Source organism: Bidens hawaiensis, unplaced genomic scaffold (genome assembly GCF_021521415.1).
Source record: "Bidens hawaiensis isolate Kalapana, Puna unplaced genomic scaffold, B.hawaiensis_p1.1 tig00023806_1, whole genome shotgun sequence".
Taxonomy (NCBI): Eukaryota; Viridiplantae; Streptophyta; class Magnoliopsida; order Asterales; family Asteraceae; genus Bidens; species Bidens hawaiensis.
Window position 1 is genome coordinate 311,377 of NW_027493740.1, and position 10,665 is coordinate 322,041.

Genomic DNA, 10,665 nt, shown 5'->3' on the forward strand with positions numbered 1-10,665 from the left:
ACGAGGCTCATAAGTCACGATATTCCATACATCCCGGTGCTGATAAAATGTACGCCGATCTTCGTTCCATCTTTTAGTAGCCCGGAATGAAGAAAGACATCACTCTCTATGTTGCGAAATGTCCCAGTTGTTCTAAAGTCAAAGTCGAGCATCATCGACCTTATTGTTTGCTCGAACAACCCCCCGTTCCCGTATGGAAGTGTGAAGATATTGCTATGGACTTTATCACTAAGCTTCGTTCTACCCGAAGGCAACATGATAGTATTTGGGTAATCATCGATCGTTTAACGAAGTCTGCTCATTCCATTCCCATCAAGGAAACGTATTCGGTTGATCGATTGGCGTATATCTACGTTGAAAGGATTGTTTGTCATCATGGTACTCTGTTAACCATTATCTCTGATAGAGATGGTCGTTTCACTTTTTGTTTTTGGAAGTCTCTCCAATCCGCTTTGGGAACTCGTTTGGATCTTAGTATTGCTTATCATCCGCAATCTGATGGTCAATCTGAGCATACGATTCAAACTCTTGAAGACATGCTTCGCTCATGTGTCCTCGATTTTGGTGGCAATTGGGATATTTATCTACCGCTTATTGAGTTTGCGTATAACAATAGCTTTCACTCTAGCATTGGTATGGCACCTTTTGAAGCTCTTTATGGCCACAAATGTCAATCTCCTAATTGTTGGAGTGAAGTTGGAGAATCTCAAGTTACTGGTCCGGAGTTAGTTCAAGAAACGACTGATCGTCTTGCTCAAATCCGCCAAAATCTACTCACTGCTCGTAGTCGTCAAAAGAGTTATGCGGATAAGCGTAGGAAGCCTCTCGAGTTTCACGTTGATGATCGTGTTCTACTCAAGGTATCTCCATGGAAAGGAGTTGTGAGATTTGGAAATAAAGAGAAGTTATCTCCTCGTTTCGTTGGTCCTTTTGAGATCATTGAGTGTATTGGTCCTGTTGCTTATAGACTTGATCTTCCATCTAAACTCTCAAATATTCATCCGGTATTTCATGTTTCGAATTTGAAGAAGTGTCTTTCCGAGGGCAATTTCCAAATACCTCTCGGCGAAGTTCGTATTGAAGAGACCATGAATTTCGTTGAAAGACCTGTTGAGATCACGAACCACAAGGATAAAGTTACTAAACGTAGTCGTATACCGTTAGTCAAGGTGCGCTGGGAATCGAAGCAAGGAGCTGAGTTTACTTGGGAACGTGAAGATCAAATGAAGGAGAAGTATCCTCATCTGTTCGCTATAGCTATTCTATAATTTCGGGACAAAATTCCTAAAAGTAGGGGATACTGTAACATTATGGGTTTTTACCATATCCGTTTATTTTTATTTTTGTCATTGTACGAACCTATTTTGGATCCTAATCCTTAATGATATTTGGCACTTATAAGTAATTAAGTTTCCTTTTATCCACTTTAAGCCCTTCATGTTTATTATTTGTTTAAATTCCTAATCATAGCATAAAATGTTCATAAATTGATCAAAAACCAAAGTATAGGGGCTGTTTGTGACAATAGCTGAAAGACACCACCACCGGTGGCCAGAGCGCCGCGCGGTGGGGGTTCAGAAGCCGGCCATGCAGCGCTATGGTGCTGCTGCACAGTCAGTTCATGAAAATCTGGTTTGTTTTCGTTTATTAGTTCGTTTTTGGCATAAAATCGGCTATTTTCGGCATGTTTGAGAGAAGTAAGGACCAAGAAATCGTTATATAGCTAAAATATGAATCCCAAGTCATTTCTTACTAATCAAGGGAAGATATTAATGCTTAAATTCAGTGATTCATTTATAAAATACACAATACTTGCTTCAACGGGCCAAAAAGACTAAAATTAGTTCGGTTTATGTTTTCCTATATAAACAACCATTAAACACCTGCCACAAAACTTTACAACAACCCTAGACATCACCTCTCAGCCATCATACCTACTGCCCATCTCAGATTAGCTCAGTTTTTGGTGTTTTTGTTGAAGAACCGTTCATAATCGGTTGACTTTGCTAGTCCAAGGACTTTTGACTCGTTATATCTCGTTGTTCGTTCATATTCTGGGTAAGTTGTAAACTGATTTTTTGTTCATAAACATTCTCTAGTCGATAACCTTCAATAAATTTATGAGATTGAAGGGTATTGGCTGGTCAATTGCTTTAAAACCCGATAAAAGGGCAAAATAGTCAATCTGGTTGACTTCTCGTTTTCTCATACTTCTGGTCGGATTCAACGTTTGGTCCAGAAGACTTTTCTTCTCGTAATTAAATTTTAATGGTTCTAACCATAACCTGTCTCCCGAATTGAAGTTCAGATTATGGTCAGACTCGACTCGTTTAAATGTTAAAATTGACGTAACTTGAGTTCTACTCATCCGTTTGGATTGATTCCAGTGGCGTTAGGTTCGCTTTTATTCATACTTTCATACTACTAAGTTTCAGGTTCTGTTGATTATCTTCGTTCGGCGCGTTAATCGGAAGACTCTTATTTATTCTTAATATTTTAATCAACTCGCTTATTTTAAGGTCAGTTTTGTCATTCCCCCGTTTTCACATATTTTCAAACATTTTGGGGGCGTATACGTACCTATAGTATTTCATATTATACATATCTTAATCATTAGCACACATTATACTGTGTGTGAATTGCTAGACATAAATGCTATTTGATTACTTATTTAATTTGCGCATTCGGAAAGGTCGACCACATTCTCATTATAGTATGATCATACGACCTTCTAGTTTTAACCGGCACCCGATTCGCTTGGCAATGGTTCGCTTTGCCTTGCCTCTAAGGAAACCGTGATGCTAGTATCATTCGAGACCTGATGACACCTCGGGGCGGAAGAAGTGGTGGTTTTAGAAGTACTTGAGGTAGACGGCCCATGTTGCTTGGCTAGAGCGAAACTCTCAAATATCGACTCACACTCATCTATATCCAACTTCTCTAACAAGTTTCCTCCAGTCGATGTATTGAATCTGTGCTGCATCTCAAAGGTCAGCCCGTTATAGAATTTCTTGACTACGGCCCATTCGGGCATACCATGCTGGGGGCATCTACTAAGCAGATTATGGAACCTTTCCCAAGCCAAAGGGTATGACTTGTCAGGGTCCATACGGAAGAAATAGATCTGATCATGAATTCGCGAGGCTTTAAATGACGGAAAATACATCTTTAGGAATTTATCTTGGAGTTCGTCCCATGTAGTGATGGACCCAGGAGAAGGTTTTCCAACCATGATGAAGCTTGACCCTCAAGAGAAAATGGAAAAAGTTAAAGGTAGATAGAAGCACGTGTGGCGTTGGCAATATGAAAAGTGTCACAGCTATGAGTGAATTTGTTCAAATGGCCCGACACATCCTTGTCTTCAAGTCCGTGAAATGGGGAGGAATTAGTAATTGAATTCTTGATATTGGTTAGAATCTGCCAGCTATTAGCATCGGGCATCGCTGGACGTGTTATAGCAGACCATATCCCCGTAACTTCCTCATTCGCTCTCGAGTGAACCGTTTGCCTGGGGGGGGGGATAGCATCACCCATATCTAAAGTGGAATAAGAAACATGTATGTTGCTTTTGCGTAGAGCACGTGTAATCTCCTGAAGCCCCCTACAACGCTCATGAAAATCTCTCTCGAGTTCTTCAGAAATAGTAAACTCGAGCAGTCCTAGCGAACGAGTACGTCGCATACGCTGAAAAATAGATAAAAGAGTGAGGACCCAAGATTACCCCTAAAGTACACAATGCACAGATAACAATTAAGAGCAATTAATATAATAATCAATACTAATTAATTAAACTAAAACTAAAACTAAAAACAAAGAAAAAGCTAATAGAATCTAATCCGCCAATCACCAAGTGTCCCCGGCAACGGCGCCAAAAACTTGATGAGCTAAAATTGATATATAAAATATTGCAATTAATCAACCTAGCACAACGAGTAATAAAAACCTAGAATACCCTAAACCAAATCACTAGCAACAGGCAGGTGAACCTATCAGGTGTAGTATAGCTATGGAAAGTTCGGGAATATCGAACCCCTAAGACATTTATTTAAATTAACGAAACTAGATTCTAAAAGCTAAATAAATTAATAATTAAGAAAAAGATTATGTTTTGGATTTTTGTTTATTTTATTTTAAAACTAATAATTAATTAAACTAAATTAAAAACTAGGAAAAATAAATTTAAAATTCTTAAGACTTAGACGAAGACAATAATGAGAAAGGCGTTACCTAGGCTTGAAATCCTATTTGTGAATCTTGGATGCTTATCGGCTTTGGAAACTGTGATGGAACTGGAATCTAAAGATACTGCACCATAGACATCCTAGTGGATCCCTGATCATTCCCTGGGTGTGACTAAAAAGGAAAACCTAAGGGACGTATGATGCAAACCGGTTGGTTGGATTACCTCTCAGTCTCTCCAACAATAATAAAGTACTCTAATGAATAGATCATTTCTCAGTATCACTAATCACAATACATCCGGGAGTGTAAGGGAAATAAGGAGTAACCTAAAGATGCTAAAAAAGACTTAGGATAGCAAAAACCAAAAGACAATAAGGATGACATCCATTCTCATGCAATCTATACCCAAACCACCTAATGACTAAGACAACCCCAACTATCTATTACCTCTTGGTCTCAAGATAGGTAGAACACTTAATTTTTCTAAACCCTCAAACAATAGTTCTTAAGGATTATGTTGACTATAAACCATAAACTAGTTATGAAAACACAGTAGGTAACCTATATGCGTCTACTCAAAAGACTTTCACAAAGACACATATAGAACTATTGAATAAAAGTAAATTAAAAATAAGCATGCATGTTCAATCTTATCAAACATCAAAAAGTTGGTTACAATAATATTAGTCCAACACCTATATTTTGGTCAAAAATTGACAAGTGCGATTTTACAACCAAATTAGTAAATCGGGACTAGGTGCTTGTAAAGATGGCTTGAACACAAAGATTTGTTGCGAGGAAAAAAGCTGTTATCCTGAGGATAACAAGAAAAAAACCTCGAATGGTGAACTATCACCACCGGTTTATTAATGATAAAGGTGATTACAAGTGTGGAGCTTAAACTTTGATCGTGATTACAGAAAATACGAGTACTAGTAAGTTATCGAGTGCTAGAGTATGTGTTTTGATCAAAGGTTGTAGCTTTATTTATACAAAAACAAAACTAACAATATGGCCTATAATTTGGGAAACTTTGGAATGAGTCCAATTAGCCGTTAATTCTTTTAATTAGCACGTTTTCTTATTGACCACGCTCTAATAATAGCAAGCGTGAGTCCTCGGGAGAACATGGCAACTACCTTTGACCTGGTAAACAAGGAAAGTAGCAGACTATGCGTTAGTTATATAACATAATTAGGATACTTGTTACCTTAGAGGATACCGCATCCTAGATTTGTTATGAATATAATGTTTGCTGAGGATACTGAAAATCCGAGCCCTAACAATTGTCCCCAAATTTAACGGCTATAGATATGTGTTACAGCTGTAAAATGTTTCAAATTTTGAATTTTCGCATGCGTGGTAGATTGTTGATGCACGTGTCACTCGTCCGACCTTTGAATAAACCCTAGGTTGGCCTTTTAATTACTTAGATAAATAAAGCTTTCACTCACTTGCTCTTCTATCCAGGTAATTTCTTCACACTTTCTCTCCTTTATCTTCTGAAAATCATGAGTCCGAAGCTCTATGATTCTGGTATTATTTCGTTTCCCAAAATCTTCTCGCCAACCTCGTGAACAAGATATGCACGTTCAATAACAACGATATTGCGAGCTTACAATCCCAAGGCCGCTTCCCTCCGGGAACCATTTTCCGACCCTTCGACCCAGCTGTCTTATCTGATCTTGTCTCTAAGACCTGGATTTGTTTTCCGTTTTTGCCATTCAAGATCGATTTTAATTACCCTTTCCAGCTTTTACCACCGAGTTTTTTTCTGAACTGGGCTTAGTTTTGTCCAAACCATGCCGATGGTTTGGAGGACCTTATTTGTTTTGGAAAAATTAATTACCGATCATGATCTTGACTTCACCCTTTCCGAGCTTGCTTCTGTGTACGACCTTCGCTGCCACGGGTCTTCAAGATACCTTCTTAAAATCAAATCCGGCCGAGCCCCGCTTATTCTGAGAAATACCCAGAATAACGACCAATGGAAGAAACAATTCTTCTTTGTTAGGAGAGATTCTCTTCCTCATCCTGAGAATCTTCCATATCTTTGGGTTTCCAAAAGTAGGATACATTATCTTAAAGATATATGCTTAGATCTTTGCTAATTGTTATGTTTTTTGTCTTTTGCAACTATGAAGTTCTTCGAGATTGCCCCTCCTAGGAAGGATACCGAGAGCAAGCTATCTTCTTTCTACCTCATTGACGAGGAGCAAAGAAGGTTTCTTTTCCAGTCAGGTCTCCAAGAATCATCTCCGTCCGCGAGCTCCGTTATGTATGGTAAGGAATACTGAATTGTTAGTATAGATATTTTAAGGATTAGGGATACTAACCTGTATACTTATAGGTAAATTTGTTTCAGCCTTTGCTTTAGACGACATTAACAGCATGGTCTCTACTCGTAGCACTAAGAAGAAAGAAGCCGCTCCTGTCCCTCAGCCTAAACCCGAAGTCAGTCGTGTTAAGGCTTCAAAGAAGAGGCAGACCCAGGATACCTCCGATTCCTCTCCGACATGCGATCTTGAATTTAATCAGGTATGTTTTGTGTTTTACCCTTGTATCATGTAGATAACATATGCTGAGGCTATTATGATTTGTGTAGGGACTAGGAATGATATCCTCCAAATTCAATGATCTCCATCATGAGCTTCTTGAGGCCAACACTCGTACTGTCGAAATGTCGAAGATTGCTAATGCCAAAACCAGCCTTCTTGATAAGAAGACGAAAGAAATCGGGTACTTGAAGCAGGAACTCTCGCTGGCCAAGAAGAAGCTAGTCCACCAAGAGGCGGATCAACTTGTGCAGATCCGGGAGGTTACTGAGGGAGCAAAGAAATCGGCTGCTGTCTCCATTTTCCAGTCCCGGCTTAGGATGGCCAAAGAGGCTAAGGACGCGAGGCTGGAGACTCCTTTTTCGGATGTGGCTGCTTGGGAGATAGTCTTGGCCGAACTTAATGGTGAGAATGTAGAGGGTGCTGGTCCTAGTGGTACGGAGAAGTTTGCAGAAGAGGCTGTGGAAGTGGTGATCAAGAATGCAGTGGAGGCGGTCGGTGGCGAGGTGCAATTGGGAAGTGATGGCGGTAAAGAAAAAGCTTGAGCCCAATTTTTGTGTATTTGATGGTTTGATGTTGGGTTGTAATGGTTGTTTGAACAATTTAATTTTTCTGTCTTGAACAATAATATGCTTAAGAGATTAGGATACATGGGTGGAGGAATCTTGACTTTCCAAGATGAAGCCCATGTTATCTTGACTTTTGAACATCTGGCAATACTTGGGTGGAGGGATCTTGGCTTTTCAAGAGGAAACCCAGTGTTGCCTTTTTACTTTCCTGCACTTATGATTAGTAATAATATAATCTTTTGGCTTTAAGCGTTGTGTTCAGTAGCTTATAAGTTTTAGTTGTAATGTTACACGTCTTTAATTTTTGAAATAAGTTATTGTTTCGAATAATGTATCTTTAAAACATGCTTCTTGAGTATTATAGTTTCAGAAAAAGTATCTTTTAAGACTTTGTATTAAGATATCCTGAAGATCATATATCCTGAACATAAAAATACTTTATGTTTTAGAAAACATAATCAAAAGATTTATTAGGAATTGATATAAAATATCTTAAGGATAATATATCCTTATGCCTTGTGTGAGTTATCACTATCAAACCAAAAGATCATACCTTGAAATATAAATTGAGTGACAGAACTAAGTGTGAGGAGTACCTTTATGGAAATCATTTAAAAATCTAGTTAGCTTACATATGATGTCCCAAATTGTTGAGCTTCTTGAAGTATCATGTTTCTGGAATTTTGCTAAGTAAAAAACAACCTTGTAAAATCTCTCCATTTAGTGATTGTCCGATCTTCAATCTGTCAAAACAAAGTTAGGTAATCCTGGCGATAAAGCCCATTTACTGGCGATAAAGCCTTTGCACTGGCGACTAGGCCTTTACTTGAGAGATATCAAAATGTCTAAGCTTGAGATAATACTGGGGAAAGTCCTAAACGTACGGGCATGTCAATGCCAAAACTTGAGATAACATGAAAATGTTATAAACCGCATGTGTGACACGTCTGCCACTTATCTTAAGGATTCGGTATATAGCCAACAACAAACGGATTATCAGCTGATCTGGTCCGCCTGCCTCGAACTATATCCGAATCATCGTGCGCTCCAGGCGTTCGTTGGAAAGGTGAAGACCTTTAAACCTTAGAAGATATTCAAGATATTTTATTCGTGCGCTCCAAGCATTCGTTGGAAAGGTGAAAACCTTTAAACCTTAGGAGATATCAGGGATATCTTATTCGTGTGTGAGGTGATCAGCCTCTGACTGTTGTGAAGATAACATATCCTTGGGATAACTGCAAAACACTAAATTCTTTATGAGGGGTGGGTGTTAGCCTGGCTAACACCCCTTCGATGCTTAAGTCAGTAAACTTGATTTAGAGGTAATAAAGTTCAAAAGTATAAAAGTAGATGAGGGAACATACCTTTATCCTGAGGATACGAACATACCAGTCAAGGATACTAACAAAAATATGCTTTAAGGTGGATAGCGTTCCAGGCTCTTGGTATAGGAACACCTTCCATAGTGATTAACCTGTAGGCCCCTTTTCTTGCTTCTGAATCAATCAAGTAAGGACCTTCCCACTTTGGAGCTAGCTTTCCATCTGCAGGGTTAGTGGTATTCTGAAATGCCTTTCTTAACACCATATCTCCTACTTGGAATCTTCGAATCCGAATATTCTTGTTGTAGGACTTTGCTATCCTTTGTTGGTATGCTGCCATTCTGATCTTGGCGAGATCTCTGAGTTCATCAATGGTATCTAAGTCTTCAGTAAGGCGTTGGTTGTTGGACTTAGTATATTGGATGTTTGTTCTTGCTGTGGGGATCAGCATTTCTGCAGGGATAACAGCTTCGGCCCCAAACACCAAAAAGAAAGGTGTTTGTCTTGTTGCATTTTTTGAAGTGGTTCTATCAGCCCAAAGAACAAATGGTAGTTCTTCAGCCTATTTTCCCTTCTTGGATCCCAGTTTCTTCTTTAAATTGTTGATGGTGATCTTGTTACTTGACTCTGCTTGACCATTGGCTTGAGGATGTATTGGAGTTGAAGTCACCATCTTGATTCCCCAACTTTCACAAAAGTTGGTTGTTCTACTACCGATAAACTATGATCTATTGTCACAGACAATCTCTGCCGGGATACCAAATCTTGTCAGGATATTACGTTTGATGAATGAGATCACGTCCTTTTCTTTAACCTGGACAAATGCCTCTGCTTCGATCCACTTGGAGAAGTAATCTGTCATAGCCAGCATAAATACCTTTCCACCAGGAGCCTTGGGCAGCTTTCCCACAATGTCCATCCTTCATTTCATAAATGGCCATGGGGATATGATAGGATATAATGGTTCAGCTGGTTGACACAAGATGTTGCTGTGTCTTTGACAAGCATCACATTTTTTGGAGAAGCTCATTGCGTCCTTCTTCATTGTTGGCCAGAAGTAACCTGTCCTCAGTATCTTGGATACTAAGGCTCTGCCCCCAGTGTGGTTACCACAATCACCTTCATGTATATCCTTGAGAACTTCTTGTGCTTCTTGATATTACAAGCATCTCAAGTATGGACCTGTAAGTGATTTTCTATACAAGGTATTATTTAGGATAATATACTAGGTTACCTTCATTCGAAAAGCTCTTGGATTTTCTCCTTTTGGAATCTCGTTATCCTGAAGATACCGCATTATGGGATGGGTCCAGGATATTGGATTATCTTCAGGATTCAAAGTCTCCATGACTTCTTGGTTCTCTTTCATTGCTGGGGTTAAGATATGCATGATAGGTATCTTGACATCATCTGGTATTTTGAGAGCTGATGCCAAATTTGCTAAGGCATCTGCTTCAGTGTTCTCTTCCCTTGGTACCTGTACTATATTAAATGTTTCGAAACACATAGCTAATTTCTTAAATATTTCTAAATATTTTACTAAGTTTTTTGCATTCACTGCATAAAAGCCATTAAAATGGTTAGCTAATAACAAAGAATCAGCCTAAACTTGAAGATACATGATCTTCATATCCTTAGCTAATTGAAAACAAGCTATTAAGGCTTCATATTCAGCTTCATTATTAGTAGTCTGAAATTCACAAGATATAGATAGAGGTATTATGTCCCCCTTGTGGCGATTTTAGCAGGATATCTAGACCCGTTCCTCTTATGTTGGAGGCACCATCGGTATGCAAAGTCCAATTCTCCTTGATCTCCAGTTGTTGAACTTCCTTTTCTACTTCCTCAAGTATATCCGGGCTAAAATCAGCCACAAAGTCGGCAAGTGTTTGAGATTTTATGGCTGTCCTTGGTTCATGCAAGATATTGTATGCACTAAGTTTCACAGTCCACTTTGCCATCCTATCTGACATTTCTGGTTTTCTCAAAACAGCTTTAATAGGATAGTTAGTTTTTACATGAATAACATGAGTTTCA